Source organism: Hibiscus syriacus, unplaced genomic scaffold (assembly GCF_006381635.1).
Source record: "Hibiscus syriacus cultivar Baekdansim isolate YM2019G1 unplaced genomic scaffold, ASM638163v2 tig00016106_pilon, whole genome shotgun sequence".
Lineage (NCBI taxonomy): Eukaryota > Viridiplantae > Streptophyta > Magnoliopsida > Malvales > Malvaceae > Hibiscus > Hibiscus syriacus.
Window position 1 is genome coordinate 810,393 of NW_024062382.1, and position 19,888 is coordinate 830,280.

The 19,888-nt window shown below is 32.9% G+C and overlaps 1 long non-coding RNA gene across 1 annotated transcript; it reads right to left on the reverse strand.

Annotated features, from left to right (window-relative positions):
• Positions 1 to 9,696: 9,696 nt before the first annotated feature.
• On the reverse strand, positions 9,697 to 12,577 carry LOC120208270. The gene is made up of 4 exons (XR_005524300.1): positions 12,302 to 12,577; positions 11,218 to 12,210; positions 10,103 to 10,900; positions 9,697 to 10,015 (listed from the first exon to the last, which is right to left on the reverse strand). It is a non-coding gene; the product is annotated as an uncharacterized LOC120208270 (long non-coding RNA).
• Positions 12,578 to 19,888: the final 7,311 nt, after the last annotated feature.

The window sequence follows — 19,888 nt, forward strand, 5'->3', positions numbered from 1 at the left end:
AACCTTTAAAAATAATAAATAATAAAACATATTCAAAATGTACAGCTTCTTCAAAAAATAGATTCTGAAAACAATTTTCAGGAAAATTACCCAAACAGTGTAAAACATTTTACAATGTACCATCCAAACACTGGAAAATGTTTTCTGGAAAATGATTTACATTTCTGGAAAATGATTTACATTTCTGTAAAACATTTTCCGTATTTCATTTTCCATAAATTATTTTCAGTGAAACAAGCAGACCCTAATTCTCATTGCTTACTCCCCCTTAGTTTCTTATTTCAAACATCCAAGCTCGATGAATTGGTACTTGGAGTTTGACATTTCCCCATTTTCATTATTTATATAGTATGACATTTTCTTGGACTTTATGACTATTACTTTGTCAGTATTTTATTCAGAAAATATTTTTTTGTTTAAACATTTTGGGACATTGAACATTAATTTATTATTTTGGACGGTTAAGAATGTTTTAATACTTATTTGACATATTGGAATTTCTTCAATTATTTATTTAATAATATTTATTAGTTTAGGAGTTTAAATGATTATTTTAGAATTTCAAAATTCAAAATCTATTTCGTGATGGATAAGTTTTAATGTGATTTTCGAGATTTGACCTAATTTTCTTCTAGGTCGGATTTAGGGGGTTACATTTAGTGGTATCAGAGCCGATTCAACCCTCGAATAGTGGAACTCGATCGCAAAATATTTTATCAAAAAGTATTTTTTACATGTATATAAATATTTTCGGGTCAAAATAGGTGTTTTCATAATGAAAATAAATCTTATTACTTTTCATGTTCTAGTTTTTTTTATAAGTAAATGAATATTTTAATTCGGGAACTTCAAGTACCAATTCTAATATTAGGACTTTGTCTTCTATAGATAGTTCATATGCCATCCCGTAATAGTTCTCGTTTAGCATCTAGTCAAGTTCAAGGTCGTACCACTCCAACTGATATTAACCCTCCACGTTCAATGGGTTATGCTCAAAAATATAGATTAAGTTAATGAGACCAAAAGAGACGAGCAACTTGTGAAACTGAGATTAACCCTGTTAATATTGAATATTGGTTGAAGAAGTTACAGCGACTTTTTGAGGAAATAGATTACTGACTGATCGTATGTTGAGGACTATAATATTGATGTCAGGCGATGAAGCTCGGGATTAGAGGGAGTCTGAGCAAGATACCGTTCATCAAGCTATTATGGATTGTGATCTAAAAAGGACTACTTTGAATACTTTTGATAATCGTGAAGTTATCTTTAGCGGGGAACGTCGTGGTTTTCTAGCTAATATTGTGTCGACTCTCAAGGTCGAGAAGATGATTAAGAAAGGTTTTGTTGCTTATCTTGCTTAAATTCTAGATCTGAGATAGTTTGGCGATTGTATAGATAAGATCAGAGTTGTGAAAGAATTTTTGAATATTTTTCCAGAAGAGTTGTCTGGTTTACCACCTAAGCGTAAGGAGATTGAGTTCGTCATTGAGGTTTACCCGGGCTTAGCTCCGGTGTCTATGATACCTTACCTGATGGCACCTAAGGAGCTTAAGGAGTTGAAGGCTTAGTTGCAGGATTTATTGGATCATGGTTTTATTCGACCGTGTCTCACCGTGGGAAGCACATGTTTTGTTCGTTAAAAAGAAGAATGGGACATTACGACTGTACGTTGACTATCGGAAGTTGAATAGACTGACTATTAAGAACAAGTGTTCGTTATATCGTATCGATGATCTTTCTGAACAATTTCGTGGAGCTTCAGTATTTTTTAAGATAGACTTGAGATCTGGTTATTACCAACTTGAAGTTAAGGATTATGGTGTGTCTAAAATGGCTTTCCGAACTCGTTATGGCTATTACGAGTTTCTCATGATGCCTTTTGGTTTGGCTAATGCTCCAGCCGCAGACATGGATATGATGAATCAAGTATTCCAACCCTTCCTGGACTAGTTTGTTGTCATTTTCATTGATGATATCTTGGTTTATTCTAAGTCTGAAACTAAGAAATAGAAATATATGAGGATTGTGTTGCAAACGTTAAGAGAGACAGTTGTATGCAAAGTTCAGCAAGTGTAAGTTCTGGCTTTCGGAGGTGACATTTTTAGTCCATATAGTCTCTGCGAAGGGTATTCAAGTGAATCCAAAGAAGATTGGGGCTATCATGGGTTGGAAGCAACCGAAATATGTAATGGAGGTTTAGAGTTATTGGGTTTAACTGGATACTATCGAAGATTTGTGGAGGGTTTTTCTATCATTGTCGTTCCTTTAACGAATCTTCTTCGTAAGAACGTATCTTTTGAATAAATTGGGGCCCAATAGGCCAGGTTTGAGATGTTAAAACCGTGTTGGATGAAGCACTGGTTCTGATTCAGCCAGATAAAGCTTATACTATGTACAATGATGTGTCCCATACCGGATTGGGATGTGTATTCATGTAGGATGGGAAGGTTGAAGACTCATGAGTGTAACTACCCTACTCACGATCTCGAGTTGGCAATCGTGATATTTGCCCTCAAAATTTGGTGGCACTATCTTTACGATGAGAAGTGTTATATTAACACTAATCATAAGAGTCTGAAGTACCTCCTTACTCAGAAAGAGCTTAACTTGAGACAACGTTAGTGGATGGAATTGCTTAAGGATTACGACAAATCGAGTATGACCTCGACAAAGCTAATATGGTTGCCAATGCGTTGAATCGTAATGCTATTATGGATTTAAGGGCTTTGCTTGCTCAAATGAGTTTGTATAAGGATGGTAGTCTATTGGCAAAGTTACGTGTAGTTCCTACTATTATTTCTGAGATCCATTTGGAACAACGTAATAATCCATTTTTGATTCACCAGATTAGAGAGGTTGAGAGTGGTGTATCTCAGGATTTTACAGTTGGTTAGGATGGTGTTATGTGTTTTAGAGGTCAGTACTATATTTCGAGAAATTCTAGATTGAAACAAGTTTTCCTTCGTGAGGCTCATGATAGTACGTACTCTATGTATCCTGGTGGAGACAAGATGTATAGGAATCTCCGAGAGAGGAATTGATGAAAGAACTTAAGTCGAATATCTTCGGTTATGTGTCTCGGTGTTTAACTTGTCAGAAACTGAAGGCGGAGCCATCAGTATCTATCAGGGTTGCTACAACATATTGAGATTCCACAATGGAAATGAGAATGTGTGACTATGAACTTTGTTTTTGGGTCTTCCTCTAACTCTCTGAATAAGTTGGCATGACTTTATATGGGGAAGTTTTACTGCATTCACTCGATAGGTGAATGACACTTTTTCAGACTCAGTGGCCTTTGCCTTTGTGGCATACCCCACTTATATGGTGTGTGGATTGAATTTAGTGTGGTTCTGGGAAACCCACTCTTCTGGGTGAGATTGGAGTACAGGTGGGTGCATGAGCATTTTCATAACATTTAAATTGTCATTACTGTTGATGATTTGACATATGAATAAATTTTTGTGAGTGCTTTAGAGTATACTTTTACTCGTTTATATTTGCACTTTAGAGACACACTATGTCTCATTGCTTACTCCCCCTTAGTTTCTTATTTCAAACATCCGAAGTAGATGAACTTATACTTGGAGTTTGACATTTCCTCGTTTTCATTATTTATATAGTATGTCATTTTCTCGGACTTTATGACTATTACTTTGTCAGTATTTTATTCGGAAAATATTTATTTTGTTTAAGCAATTTGAGACATTGGACATTAATTTATTATTTTAGATTGCTAAGAATGTTTTAGTAGTTATTTGACATACTGGATTTTTTTCGGTTATTTATTTAATAATTTTTATTAGTTTTGGAGTTTCAAATATCTTCTAGCATTAAATGACTATTTTAGAGTATCAAAGTTCAAAATCGGTTTCATGAGGGATAAACTTTAATGTGACTTTTGAGATTTGACATAATTTTCCACTAGGTGGGATTTAGGGGGTTACAAGGCCAGTGCTGAAGCTTATTTTATCAATAGATACAGCTTCTTTTGCGGTAAATAACACTGGCAGAGAGCAGTTGTTTATGTTCATTGATCTGTTTGTTCCATTTGGTTTCTGGTTTTGCAGTGATGAGTTTAATATACCTGAGAAGTGAAAGTTATGCTGAGGAATAAACTCAGAATATAGTAACCAGCAAGCAAGCTTTAATGGCTGATCACACTTCTCTCTTCTATTCTCCAAGATTCAAAGCTTTCACTTTTGGTTTCCATGCAAACCAACCCAAATCCCCCAAAAGATTCATCTCACCGAACCATTGGAACCAAAAGGTATTGCTCTCGCCATAGTCGAAAACAACACTTCTCTGCAGACAAGTAATAAGAAGATCAAGGTTGTGTTTGGGACCAAACTCAGTGTTCAGAAATGGAACTATTCGAGGATTATACATGCGTGAAATCGCACGGCCCTTATCCAAGAACGACTCATATATACGATAACTGCGTTGTTAAGAGCTGTTGCAGTTAAGTTGATGGGGCCAACGCCAAATGTGCACCAAAGAGTGACCATTTCCTCAGCTTTTGTCACACATGCAAGAAGAATCTTGAACAGAAGATTGACATTTACATTTACAGGTTCACGTTCCTCAAAACCCAGATTTCTAAACTTGATTCTATTAGGTTTTGTTTAATGTATAATCTGATCATTTGTTTAACTCCTACAATGCACAGAGGAGAGAGGTTTTTGCAGTGAGGAGTGCCGCTATCAGGAAATGATCCTCCCTGGAGACGAGAGTTAATAACTTTGATTTCATCAATGCTTTGGATAAAACTATTACTAAATTTGAGTGTTTGAACGAAATGGTTGTATATTATATTATCTTTGTAGAACAATGTTTGAATGATAAAGTAATTAGGTGGGTAAGTTTGATGCTTATGTAGAGTTATCAACAAACAAGAAGCTTTTTCAACTGGAATCACCCTCTTCCTTTCCTCCTATCTTCATCTTTTGGCTTAATATAAAAATATTTAACAAACTACACTTCTCATAACTTTAAATTAAAATTTTTCGTTGTACATAAGTTTTTTTTAATATTATTCCTTTAAGTGTCTACAGATCATGACCGTTGAAAAAGTCATTATTCATTTAGCTTTAGCCCATGGTGTAGTTTATAATTTTAAATAATTTTCTTTAATATTTAAAAAAACAAATTATAATATTTTAATTGGTAAATTATATGTTTAGTTCTTAAACTAATAGTTTTGATCCGTTTTAGTACCTAAAATTTAAAAAAAAAAAACTAAAATCATATGTAAATTTTAGCTTTTATTTCATTTTAGTACTCCTGTTCAAAACTTAAAGTTAAGTTTTGAAGAAAAAAATTAAAAGTTTAACTATTAAAATAGACTAAAATTGATAGTTTAAGTACTAAATGCGTAGTTTACCCTATTTTAATTTTATTCTCCTCATCTCTCTCCTCCCCACTCTTCTGCATGAGCTTCATTTTAATTTGGTTAATAAATTTGATATAGGCATAAAATCTAGCTCTCAACTTTAATAATTTATTTAGTTTGATTTGAATTTTAAAGAATTAGCTTTTAATATTATATAATTCAATCTCTAAAAATTAGTTTCTTTCATTGTTATCTTCTTCCGATTTTTTTAGACATGTTTCTCATGTTAATGGACATGAAAATAAAATGATGTAAATAAAAACCATTAATGAACTGAGAAAAAATATTTTTAGATTTTAACAAAAATTAAAACTTACTTGTTCATGATTTTTAGAGTATCCGCAAAAAAAAGAGTCAGAAAATGCCATTGGGAAGGTAGGATTAAGGGTCCTGGTATTACTCATAACACTGGTGGTATTTTACCTTAAGGGTGAGTTTGGTTCACGGAATATAAGATTACTAGTGGGAATGTAAGATTATCAGGAAATAGGATTATTGAGAATGTTGTATTTTGTGTTTGGTTGGTTTAGCAGGAATGCAAGATTATCGTATTTGGTTGGTTTAGCAGGAATGCAAGATTATCATATTTGGTTAAAGGAATAAAATATTATTGGAATGTATATTTGACCAAATTGTCCTTATTATATATATTTTTTTTAACAAGTTGAAAAAATATTTATATATTTTCTTTAAAAAATTTAAATTCATAAAATTTATATATTTTTTTTACAAAATTAAAAATATAAAAAGGTTTAAAGAAAGAGTAAAATTTTATTTTAATCCCTGAACTTCATATAAAATTTAAATTATATACTTTTTTTAAATCTAAAATAATTTAAGGATAAATTTGTAATTTAACATTAGTATAATTTTTATTATTAAATGACAAAATAATGATATTTTTTTTGGGGAAAATTAAGGGCATTTTAGTCAAAAATGTTGGTAATTCAATAATACCTAAGGAAATGGAGGTAATGACATTCTCGGTAATATACCCAAAAAAATCTAATATTAGTAATAAAACATTATCGGGAATGAGATTTCCGACCAACCAAACATGAAAATGTGGATTCTATTCTCATGGAAATCTCACATTCCTTGATCCAAACACCCCTAGACTGTAAGATCTGCAGATATTTGATTTAAAACTTTGAGCATTCTGCTCTAGAAGTTTGCCCATCATTATAAGGAAGATGTTAGGGGTCACATCGCATCGTTTTTTGAAAATTTTTATATTTTTACTAATGACTTAATTTTATATATTTTTTTAAATTTTATAATTTTAATCTTTAAAATTTTAATATAAATTCTTAAATTTATACTCTCTAACATAAAATTCTATGTCTATCTCTATCTATCACGAGTGGCAGATATATGATGCCTTATACATGCAAAATTATATACTCATTCTTTTGAAAAAAATCATTAAATTTAGTATAATATATTAGAGAAAGAAAAGAATAAGAAAATTTGAATATTAATTTCTAAAAAATAATACTATTAAATTTTTGGACCTAGAATTTTATACATCTAAATTCATCATTGCTAACCAGACCAATGGTTGTAAGATAGCATAATTCATCTTTCAATTTAAATTCCAAATAATAACATCATAAAAGAGATAAGATTTTTATGATTAATAAATTTTGAGTACTATAAATAAAATATAAATTCAAACTTTTTCATAGAAGCTTTTCATTTTATTAAAAAGATGAAATATCTAGGATTACAATGAAGGACATATATCTATAGAAGTTGACACAAAAATTAGTTACTTAAGATCACAAAAGAATCATACAAGGAAAAGACTAAAAATTTAATCAAGAAACTCTAACAAAAAATAGATACAAACAAATCTGACACATAGGTAAACAAACCATAAAATGAGATTAAACGGTTGAAAGACCACAAAAAAACCGCAAATCAAAATGAGCGACGTGAGAAAACTATCTACAAACGCAAATCACGTATTCAAAAACAATATGAGGGTCAAAAGAATGAAAGATCGACATGATAACAAATAAATATCATCTTAATCAGTCGTAGTGATGCTCAATCTAACTCTGCGAACAAAAATAAACAAAAATAATGGCCAATCGACCATAAACACGTCAAAAGATAACAAAATGTGTCATAAAGACAAAAATATGTTATAAAGATAGTTATTAACAACTAAAAAACAAAAAAAAAACAAAAATGTAATATAAGAAAATAAAAAGAAGAAAAAAACTGATAACGACAATGATCAATCCCAAAATTAATACTGTCACTTATCATCTAAAATTGAAAAAAATAAACGGCTATACCGTTTTTTTTAGAGAAAACCTTAAGACGATAAACTTATACTTTTTTATTATGAATATTAATTATTGCACTAAACCTTTACAAACATCTATTTGAATCCTCCAAGGAAGAACTGCTTAGAAATGAAAGAGAAATTGATGACTTCAAAAGTTCCAATGTATTGGGACATGCATTTTTTCCATTAGCACAAGCCTAAACTTGTAAGGTTCATTAAACTTAGCCAATACCTTCTCATGGGTAATCATCAATGGAGGTATTTTTTAAAGGTTTTCCCTCACATTAACAATTGTAAACATGAAGGACCTAAATGATAATATCTTATATTCAACTCTTATAGGTTGTGATTTGTATTTAATTACTTAGTTGGATGAATTTGGAGATGAAATTAAAATATTCAAAAGTTTAGAGACTAATTTATAAATAGGGACATAGTTTACGAATTAAATTAGAATGTTCAAAGGTTTAATGACTAATTTAAAATAAAAGTCATAGTTTAAAAATGAAATCAAAATATTTAAAAGTTTAAGGACCTATTTAAAATTAGAGTTATAGTTTGGAGACGTAGAATACAATTAAATCTAGGGTAAACTACGCATATAATACCGAAACTATCAATTTTGATATGTTTTAGAACCTAAACTTTTAATTTTTCAAAATTATACTTAATGTCTAGTTTTTCTTTCATTTTAGTATCATGTTATTAAAAACTTAATGCATTTAGTACCTAAACTATTACTTTTAATCTAATTTAGTACCTAAACTTTCATTTCTCCCCCAAAATTTAACGTTAAATTTTTAATGGGTTACTAAAATAAAACAAAAACTAAACTTTAGGTATTGTTATGAACAAATTGAAAGTTTAGGAACTAAAACAAACCAAAATTGATAATTTAGATATTAAACGTGTAATTTACCCTTAAATCTATTTATTCCATCATCAATATATAGATAAAAATCCTTATTTAAAACTTAAACTAATTTTTTAATAATTCTTATTTAAAACTTGAACTAACCGAAAATTCTAAACCTAAATTCATTACAATTAACAAAAGAAAAATATAGGTAAACTACATCACATAACATTATTATTTGTAAATTTTCAATTAAACATCATATTTCAATAAAATATAACTGAATCATTCAATTAACCAATTATAACAGTTAAATAATTGAATCATGGTAGTATTTTTATATCTCAAACGGTTGTTAAATATTTCAAACATAATGTCAAAATTAACTTTTAATATTTATCAAAATAACATTTTGATTCTTAATTGTTTTTTTAATATTTTAGATATAACATAAAAATTAATCCCTAATTCTTATCAAAATAATTATTTTAACCTCAATTTTTTTAAAGCATTTTAACTCTCAACATCTCATCTTAAAGACAAAAATCTTTAATATACGACTCTATAACTATTTTGACCCTTATTTTTTATTTTAAAATATTTTACCCTCCAACATAAAAAAATAAAACTTAATCATTTGTTAAGAAATGATTTTTTATCCATAAAAAAAAATTTGTCCCAGAACAAAACATTGTACACCAAAATACTCCAAGAAAGGAATAAAGGCCAATAGACCATTTAGTAAACATTGAAGGCTAATCTAGTACTATGCTAATATTTTATTCATGCAAAATTGATTTCATGTGTATACTTTATGTGGACAAATTACATCATAAATCACTCTATTATTATTCAATTACAATTACATCACTAAATCTTAAAAAGTTACATTGAAGCAGTCTAGCCACCGTCTACACAGTGACTAATGAACCCAAATTTTACTATAATAATAATAATATAGTCTCCTTTGTCAGATTTATCAAATTAAATACTCAAATAAAAGTACAAATACTTTCACAACCCAGTTTCTAGTTGTGTGAAACCTGGATTTAAAAGGAAGATAGCAACATCTTTTCACTTTAAAGAACAGAGTATGACTAGCGGGCAAGCAAGACTATGAGCATTTTCAAGGACGCAAGCTACCAGTTTCAAAGACAAACTACTTTGCCCAGTATGATAACATTCCAATAGATTCATATTCCGATATACTCTAACATCATAACACAAATATATAAGTGACAAAACACAGCTAACAAGAACATACTGCACTTTGAAGTTTGAATATTAACTTGACACTTTAAGAACAACACAAGACTCCCGTTTTAAGAACTCGAAAACAAACATTTCCAAGACGATTGCTGGCTACAGATATGGGTCCTAAAGGCTTTGCATTAAAGACATCTAACATCAGCACATCTACTTTAACAAAAGCCTCATGAAAACGACTTACCACAGTGACCGCTACCTGTTGAAAACCATAAGAGTAGATCATTAGTAATGGCTAACAAAGAACAAGATAATGTAAATTAAATGTCAAGGAAAAGAAAAATACCTTGCAAGCAGCTTGGAACAATCAACAATCTCCATGAGAGATGGCTCTAAGAAACAACTATCACAGTGGGCATTAGACACCAGGATGAACAAGACACGAACGACACTTTCAACTCAGCATGGAACTGATTAACCTAACAAGTTTCAGATGAAACAGATAACCACTTTACTTTTCCTTGCCGCCTTTTTCTTTACAAAAAAAAACAGAAAAAGGTGGCGAGAAAGGGAAAACAGAGAGAAATACCAAGTAAGACTATATTGAGGATATTTGATTGTTAAGCAGCCAATTGAGGCAATGCTGGAGAAAGGAAAGGAGTTGAAAGAAAAAAGAAAGGTCATATAGGCAGGCTAATTTAGTCTAAGGTTGAAAAAGAGAAACAAAGGACACTAAGAAAAAAGACCCAAGGAATTTGGGAAGCAATTTAGTAGGGGATCTACAGACTAGAGTCTATACACTGTATCAGAAATTAGCTTAAGGACAACAACTAAACAGACATTAATCACCAAGGACTCGATATTGTAAAGTCATCCACTACCAAATCATCAGTTTGATTTCATGTCAATCCAAAGATAGAAGACAATGTTTGGTTCTAACGAAACCTCCCCTTCGCTTCCTAATAGCTCAAATCATCTTCCATCCAAGCTTACAACAGCCACAGATCACATAGCTTGTGCCTTAAGTCAATCAGAAGTTCTCCTAAACCATCTCATAAAGGAAAGCCTGGAGATTGTCAACCTACCATCTCTCTCATATTACCACCCAAAGAAAGTTAAACCAACACATACTGACCCATGCTACCTGCTACCAACGGTCTTATTCAATCTCTATACAATCTAAAAAACAAACTTCAAATTTTGCACATGAACTTATTTACAGGAGCTGAAGAACTCCACTCTTTTCACTCTTCAGTATTGTCAAGGTTGAGAATGCGGCGTAAAGCCTTAGTCGCAGTCGCAGAGTCAGCACTAAGAAAAAGTTCAGCTACAGAAGGCTTCCCTGGTAGGAGATGCAGGTGCAGACTTAGCAGTTTGGTGAACATCTACAAACAGGGTCAGCAGCACGCAAATCAGGCGACATGGTCCTCTTCACCAAAGTGAGAATGTGGGTATCGGCACCAACGGTCTTATTCAATCTCTATACAATCTAAAAAACAAACTTCAAATTTTGCACATGAACTTATTTACAGGAGCTGAAGAACTCCACTCTTTTCACTCTTCAGTATTGTCAAGGTTGAGAATGCGGCGTAAAGCCTTAGTCGCAGTCGCAGAGTCAGCACTAAGAAAAAGTTCAGCTACAGAAGGGCTAGGCTCCCTGGTAGGAGATGCAGGTGCAGACTTAGCAGTTTGGTGAACATCTACAACAGGGTCAGCAGCACGCAAATCAGGCGACATGGTCCTCTTCACCCAAAGTGAGAATGTGGGTATCGGCAAAGAACTCGGAGGCGGCGAATTGGAATAAGCTGGTCCAGCCCAAAGCTCAGGATAAAGAAAACCTTCCCCTGAAATCTCATCGGTAAAAGGCTTACCATTTCTAGGGGTCCTACTGCTGTTGATAGGAATAGGAGAGCTTTTCCAGGTGGGTTTTGAGTGTCTTCCATCAGCAAAAGGAGATGCAAAAGGAGATGCTGTTTGGTTGAAGGAGTAGAATTATACTTAAATGGGGTTGGGAGCAATCCTGCTCCGGATTGAAAACTCCTGCAATTGACCCCTCTGAAATTTCTAGACGGTGGTGATGACCCAAATCTGGCAGGATCGTGTGGCTTCACCCTGCTACAGTACTGATTCCTATGGTGTGCCACCACAACAAGTGTCTCCATAACTCTCTTTTTCCAATTTTGATAATCAAAAGCCATATATTCAACCCAACAAACAAAAAGCAACCAAGTCCTTCTAAAATCCCCTAAATCCTTGTTACGAATCACTGAAGTACATAATAAAGGTAACAACTCTTGAGTCCAAAATCATGCCCAGATACAACTAAGATGGAAACTAAAATCGAACTGATTTACTTCTGTGAATAACTACTGGATTCAAATAAAAAAAACCCCACAACACTATAACCTCAAATCAGATAAGATCTTCATTGATCACAACCATCAGTCATCAAAACTGCAAAAAAAAAGAATCTTAAATTAAAAAAAGAGTAAACATAAAATTGGGGATAAATATCTCAAGATAAACTAGTGAGTGGGAAAATAACCGGAAAAAAGTGATGTTGGCCCTTGAAAAATGTTTGGGAGTGAAGTAAGATTTGATATCGTTTAGATCTAAAGAGGGAGTGAAACTTTCTTCTTCTTCTTTCTTCTCCTTCTTGTTCTTCCGGTGAAGGATTATTTCATGTAAATGGGTATCGGGTGAATCTTTTTTTTTTTCCTTTGATGCAGGAACTTTTTTCTTATCTATGTTTTTTGGGCTCAAATCAGCAAAACGCCATGGAAATGAGAGGGGAAGCTTAAGAGATAGAGAAGGAAGCAGACTCTCACGGTTCTGGAATTATTTCCTCACTGTTATATTTAAATATCGTTTCCATGTACTTTATGCTCCTCCATCTTTTTCTTTTTACCAACTTAGGCCTCGTATTTTACCTGATTTACGATTTTGACATTTTATCTATTTTTAGGTTTTTTTTGCCCAATACCTATACGGGTCAATTATTTAGGATATTGGGCCAACATAGAAACTATTTTGGGAATGACGACATTCTCTACAGTTCACACCGAACTTGTCATCTGGAGGTGACGAGTTCTATTAAATATGATTTTTAATAGGTGGGTCTCACGTGAGAAATTAAATTTTTAGTTTTATTGGGACTCATCACGTTGAGGTGACGAGTCCATTAAAAAATATTTTTTGTTAAAAAATTAAATTAAAAAAGGGGACTCCCTTTGAATTAAAAAAATAGTCGTTTCAAGCCTTTTGTTAACGATCAAATTCAACGGTCGTGTGGAACTCGTTACCTCGAGGTGACGAATTCCACCTGCTAAAAAAATTAGTCGTTGGAATTTAGGAATGAATAGGGGTTTGGGGTTTTGATTTCTCATCAAACCCTAAATCCAAAATAATTAAGAAAAAATCGACTTTTTGTGTAAAATCCCAAGAAATGGCTTCCCGAGCATAGATGTTGCACCTCAACAACATCCATGTTTCATCGAACGAAGTCCCGCTGGAGCAAAAGGGAGTATTCGTCAGCGCAGGATGACTTTGAAAGATCCACATAAACGAATGTTGATATATCTTCAACAATCCAATCTTTATCCATCCATATTTCTTCGTGGCTTCAAGGTCTATCCGGCGTTGATCGAAGCTCTAATCGAACATTGGCGGCCCGAGACACACACTTTCCATTTCTCGAGTGGTGAAGCGACGATTACCTTGGAAGATGTCACTTACCAACTCGGTGTTCCTATCAATAGAGACCCGGTGGTGAAGCATAACATGTACGACCCCTTAGAGTTGGTGTATCAAGTTTTGGGAAAGTGGCCGCCATCAAATGCTATAGAGGGCTATCGGGTAAGAATAATGTGGTTGGAGTCTGAATTCGCAGTAACCAGTGACTTTACTGAGAACAATGTTATTTTTTTGTCCCGGGAATATCTTCTCCAACTTATCTGAGGGATATTATTATCTGATAAATCCGGTAATTTAGCGCGCACACAATATTTACAAATATTAGATGACTTCGGCAAGTGTCACAGAACCATTTGGGGCTCGGTGATTTTAGCATTTCTATACCGAGAGCTTTGCAAAGCATCTATTGTCGAGCATGGTCGAAAAGTCGATGTAGCATGGTGTCTGATACTACTACAGTATTGGGCATGGTATTAGTTCCTGTTTTTTTACGCCGATTACAACAGATCCCTCGAGTTTCCTCTTGTCGAAAGGTAAATTTCTAACATTATATTTTAAATTTGATAAACTTAATTAATAATTTTACTCTAGTTATAATTTTTTTAATTTTTAAATATTTTATATGGCGCCATAAAATAATCGATACGAAGTTATCGGGTGCGACAACAAAAACTGTACGGATGAAGATCGACATCGCCAGTCGATATGCGATATATAATTTTTCTTTTATTATTTTTTTTAAAAATTTTAAACTTTATATATATTAACTTTGATATTTAATATTTACAGTTTTTTCCTTCCATATATTAATGACGAGATCCACCGGTTATTATTGCGGGATTTTTTTTAGGAGTCTGAGTTATGGTGTGTCGTGACGTCGTTACTAGATTTATTTGGCGGGAAAATAATGTGATTAAATGGTTTTTAAAAATTTTGGGAGTCGCCATCGGCCTTTTGGGTCAGGTAGGTCGAATACTAAAATTATCTTTTAAAAGAGTTTTAAGAAAACATCAGTTAAAAGATAAATGATCTGCGTTTAACCAAAAATTCATTCTTTTAGAAATAAAAAGGGATTCGTGGTCTGTTACGTTTAGGGAAGGATTAGCACCCCTACAACGCCCAAAATTGATACTTTTTAATTATAAATTGTCTCTATTATTAAAAAAATCAAATATATTTAATTCATAATCCTTTTATTTCAAATTTATAATTTTAAGAAAATATATTAATATATATAAATAAGATATTTATTTATTTAGAAATATCAAAAAAGAGCTTCTAGGTGCTTTAAGACAGCTCTTTTCTTCGATAAAATAAATAACTAAAACAAAAAATTTATTTTAATATAGTAAGATATTTTATTTATTTAAAATATTAAAAGAACTTCTAGTTACTTTAAGACAGCTCTTTTTTAATATTAAATAAATAAATACCTAAATCATTTTCTTAATAAAATAAAATTAAACATATAGTTCATAAATAGGATTTTTATTTCATAGAAAACAAATAAAATAAATAAATAAATATTATTTTTATTATATATTTATATTACTAAGATAATAATAATAATAATTAAAGTAATCATTTAAACATATTGGATTTGAAATGATAATAATACAATTAAATTGTAATTAAGTAGGGACTAAACATATTAAAATAAATAAAAATATTAAAAATTAAAATTTACAGCCTTTTTATAGTATTATAAAAATATAATTACTATGTAATTAATCCTAATTATTAATAGGTGATTAAAATAAGATTATTAAAATTAAAGGTTCTAACTCGAATGATAAAAAGATCTAAGTGCTAATAATATATTTAGCCTTATTTAATTAATTCGGGTTAAAATGATTTACTAAACTGTAAAGGACTTAGGTATTTACCCTAATAAATATATATGCAGATAAGGACTAAAATAAAATAATAATGTAAAGACTAAATTTTAAATAATTAGAAGTTGATTGTAGTGACTAATTTGTAAATAATAAAAACTCGAAGTGACCGCGGACGAGGTTTTCCCGTGAAGGGAATTACGCACATACCCTCATCAAAACGGTGTCGTTTTGATGAGGGTATATAAACCCTATAACCGGCCCCTAAGGGCCAAAGCTTCTCATTTGCCTCTTTCCTTTCTCTCTCTAAAATGAGAGAACCAGAGTTCTCTCTGGCTTCTCTCTAGTTTCCCTCACCGAAGGGAAACCGGCAGCCATAGGCCACCGTACTCCGGTGGCCGGAAATTACAAAAATACACCAAAATATAGATCGGGACGATCTAAAACCGTTTCCGGTGTTCTTTTTCCTTAAAAAGCCCCCAATCGGAGCAAATCTACGAAAGTACCTTCGGTTTTCGAAGGTTTTCGATGACGTGTGAAGGCTTCGGTGATATTGCAGTAAGTATCTCTCCGTCTTCTCCTTGTTTATTTTTGGGTTTGTGGTTGTTGGTTGTTCGCTCTGTTTTGGCTCGCTATCTCTTTTTTTGTTTTTTTGTTTTTGTTTTTGCTTTCTGTTTTTCTCTTGGGTTGTTGTTGTTTTCTGCTGTGGTCGTCTCTTTCTTGCAGGTGGGGTGGCTTTTATAGCCACCACCGAGGCTCTCGTTGGACCGATTCCAGAGATGAGTTCTGGTGAGTCACCAAACTATGTGGTGACTCACCCCATAGCTGCGACGTGGACGGCCGGCGTGGTGTTTCTGGAGTCTTCGAAGAGGCGGTGGTGTCGTGGCTACAGCGGGGTGGAACACCTGGAGGCGGCAGCTGGGCTCTTCTGGAATCTTGGAGGCGGTGGCAGCAGTGCTAGGGTTTAGAAACCCTAGCTAAAACCCTAAATGTTTAGGGTTTTATTTTGGTCTGGGCCGGTTCTGGTTGGGCTTGGGATTTGGGCTTGTAAACGGGATTGGGCCTCTGATATAATTTGTAATATATATATTATATATATATATATATATATATATATATATATATATATATATATCTATATAATATAATAAATAATAATATTGTATTAATATAATATTTATAATAATAATAATAATTTTAATAATAATAAACGAAAAATTAGTGTTTATAGTTGCCCCTCTTTGCTCATTCTTGTGTTAACAAGAATAGAGCAAAGACGAAAAAAACAATAATTTTTCATTTGACTACTTTTGAGTAAGACTGAAATGTTGAAAACATCATTTCAGAGGTCTTAAAAACATCATGCACTGAAGGGCTTACAGATGACCTGAAGGTTTGAAAACATCAAAAAGCTCCCGAAGGCTTTTTGGAAACATCATGCACTGCAGGACTTACAGATGACCCTAAGGCTTTGAAAACATCAAAACCTCCCGAAGGCTTTTGGAAACATCATGCACTGCAGGACTTACAGATGACCCTAAGGCTTTGAAAACATCAAAAAGCTCCCGAAGGCTTTTTGGAAACATCATGCACTGCAGGACTTACAGATGACCATAAGGCTTTAAAAACATCAAAAAGCTCCCGAAGGCTTTTTGGAAACGTCATGCACTGAAGGAATTACAGATGACCCTAAGGCTTTGAAAACATCAAAAAGCTCCCGAAGGCTTTTTGGAAACATCATGCACTGCAGGACTTACATATGACCATAAGGCTTTGAAAACATCAAAAAGCTCCCGAAGGCTTTTTGGAAACATCATGCACTGAAGGACTTACAGATGACCCTAAGGCTTTTAAAACATCAAAAAGCTCCCGAAGGCTTTTTGGAAACATCATGCACTGCAGGACTTACAGATGTGTGAAATAGTTTACTAAGTAAAAAAAAAACTAAGGAACTCGTTTTCTTACTTTTCAACAATTTCATTTTTAGAAAAGATAAAATGAGAAACTATGGAAATCGTTTTCATTATGTTTTTGAAATAACATATTGATTAGGTAACATGCCCTAATCTCAAGATAATGCCCATTCTTGTGGATTGTGTCCATCTCTTCTTCAGATGTTTGCGTGATTCCTGTATTTTTGGTTTTGAATACCTTCTTCTTGTAAGGTATTTTTTACCTTCTTCGTTCTTCCGAAGATCTGTAAAACTTCATGTTTGAATGCACTCAGATGCATCAATGTGATGCATTGTGTACTGTGTAAATGATATTCTTATGAATGCATGAATGTTGATGCAATCTTCATTCGTCTTCAAAGTGGTGAACTTGGTCTTCCACTAATTCATCATTTATTGCCAGGGTTACCTCTGGATATCAGTGTAGAAACTTATGCTGTCAAGCTTGCATTTCTACAGAATCATCTGATCAACTTGTATCTTTGCATTTTCTTTGCTTCATTTAAGTCTCAGAAGAAATGTTTCACTTGTGGAATTCTTGTCGTAGTCAAAATAATGACCCTGATGCCCCATTTTATCTTGGATAAAACCAACTTTCTTTGCTTGGACTTGTGTAAAAATCCAATATAGATTTCATCTTTGAAAAGAGAATCTATCATCTTTAAAAAGAGAATCTATCATCTTTGAAGAGTGTAGATGTAGATATGCCTAACTCAGCGGGGATTAATTAGGGGAGTAGAGTCTGTTCTGATTTGACTTTTGAAACACATCATAAGGAGAATTTATCCCAATTCCTTTCATGTCTCCACATATAATCAGATCTCGAATAAGGCAACTTGGACCAATATCATGTCGAGATACTTAACAACAACCTGTAGTTCAACCTTAGTTGACCCCATTAGTTTCTTGTTTAAAATTTCAGCTCTCTTTGGAAAGAAATCTTCATTATATCTCACTTCTAATCTTGGGGTTGAAGAAGACAAACTTCATCTTGGATCAATAAATGGAAACCATATGATTGCAACATTGGTTCAGCACCATAATCACTGGTTCGTAAAACATTTGACAATACATTCATCTTTTCCTGTGGTTTTTGCTCAGATTGTTGGTCAAGGAAGCATTTGACAACACATTCATCCTTTTCTGTGGCTTCTGCCAAGATTTCTTAATCATTGAAGCTCTTTTCCTAGTGTTCAAAGCTGTTGTATGATGTCACAAGACCATTTGAGAACAAAACTCAATGGGGATACAAGTGATATGTTGGTATGACCAAAAAGTTGGTCAAATTCACAAAATGTGCTGGTGTCGAATTGAATACGAAATACCAACTGATCTTGATATCATCTCTGGCAAAGGCAAATGTAATACTTATTATGTTTTCTTCTATAACTGAGTGTTATAGAAAGTAGAAACACTTCAGCTATAGGATCCATGTACAGAACGGTATCCATAGAATTCTTGTTGCTGGGGATGAAACGCACATGATAAAACCCCAAAATAGATAAAAATTCAGTTCAGCATGGCTTGGAAATGATAACCCTAGTAATAGTGGGAATGGGTAATATGTGTAAGTTGAGATTCTCTCTTTAATGTCATCAAGTAAACAAAAACTGATGTGAAAAATAGCTTCATAACCTCAATAGTATGGTTGAAACTAAATGCCAGGAACCTCAAAGAAATATTTTCAATTATCACTGATACAGAGAATGCAAAATTCAAAGCTGAGATCTTGAGGAACTGAACCCTAGATCGAGTAGTCTCCTGGGGACCATCTTTATTCATGCAACCGTGATGTAGTTTAACAAAGAACACGATGTCATGTGAAACACGGTTAAGAAGATTGGGTATTTGAAACCATAATTGCTGAGTAGATATTTGTTCAACAATAAGATTCTAATGCAACTGCCTGATAAACGAAGCAATTATGTATAATCAGCTCGACTGTCACTGTTTCACCATTTTCATTCTTCATACCTTTTTGTCTCATTGAAAATATTTGTTCAAATCAATGATCTGGACACATGATGTTGTGGGCCTTCAGCATGCCCCAGTATTTGCTGATATGAGCGTTCAAAATACATCAACATTATTCATTCTGATTGAAAAGGGCTTTCAACATGCCCTAGCATTTTGCTGATATAAACATTCAGGATACATCAACATTCCTGATTCTGATTGACAAAGGTTTTCAGTATGCCCCAATATTTGTTTCTTGTTAATTTGAGCCTTCAAAATGCCCCACATGGATCTGTTAGAATGAACCTTTAAAATGCCCCAACATTTGCTGATACAGATGTTAAAAGTGTGCTCAATCATTATTTTTTTGTTGAGATGAGTCTTCAAAAATGCCCAAATATTCATACTGGTTGAAATTGGCCCTCAAGATGTCCCACATGGATCTGTCTGACTTGGACTTTCAAGATGCCACCAACATTTTAATTCTGGTTTATTTTCAATGTCTGCTTGACTTGAATCTCATGATCCCTATGAGGTCCAATTTTGACAATGCATTGTTATGGGTACATGTGGATTTATTCGTGCCCCAAATCTGTTTATCTTGAATGCTCTCATTCTGGTGTCACTAAACAGTAGTGTTATCAAGTAACTGAAATTCTCTTTATGTTGTCACAAACTTAAGAAGTATTCAATCAT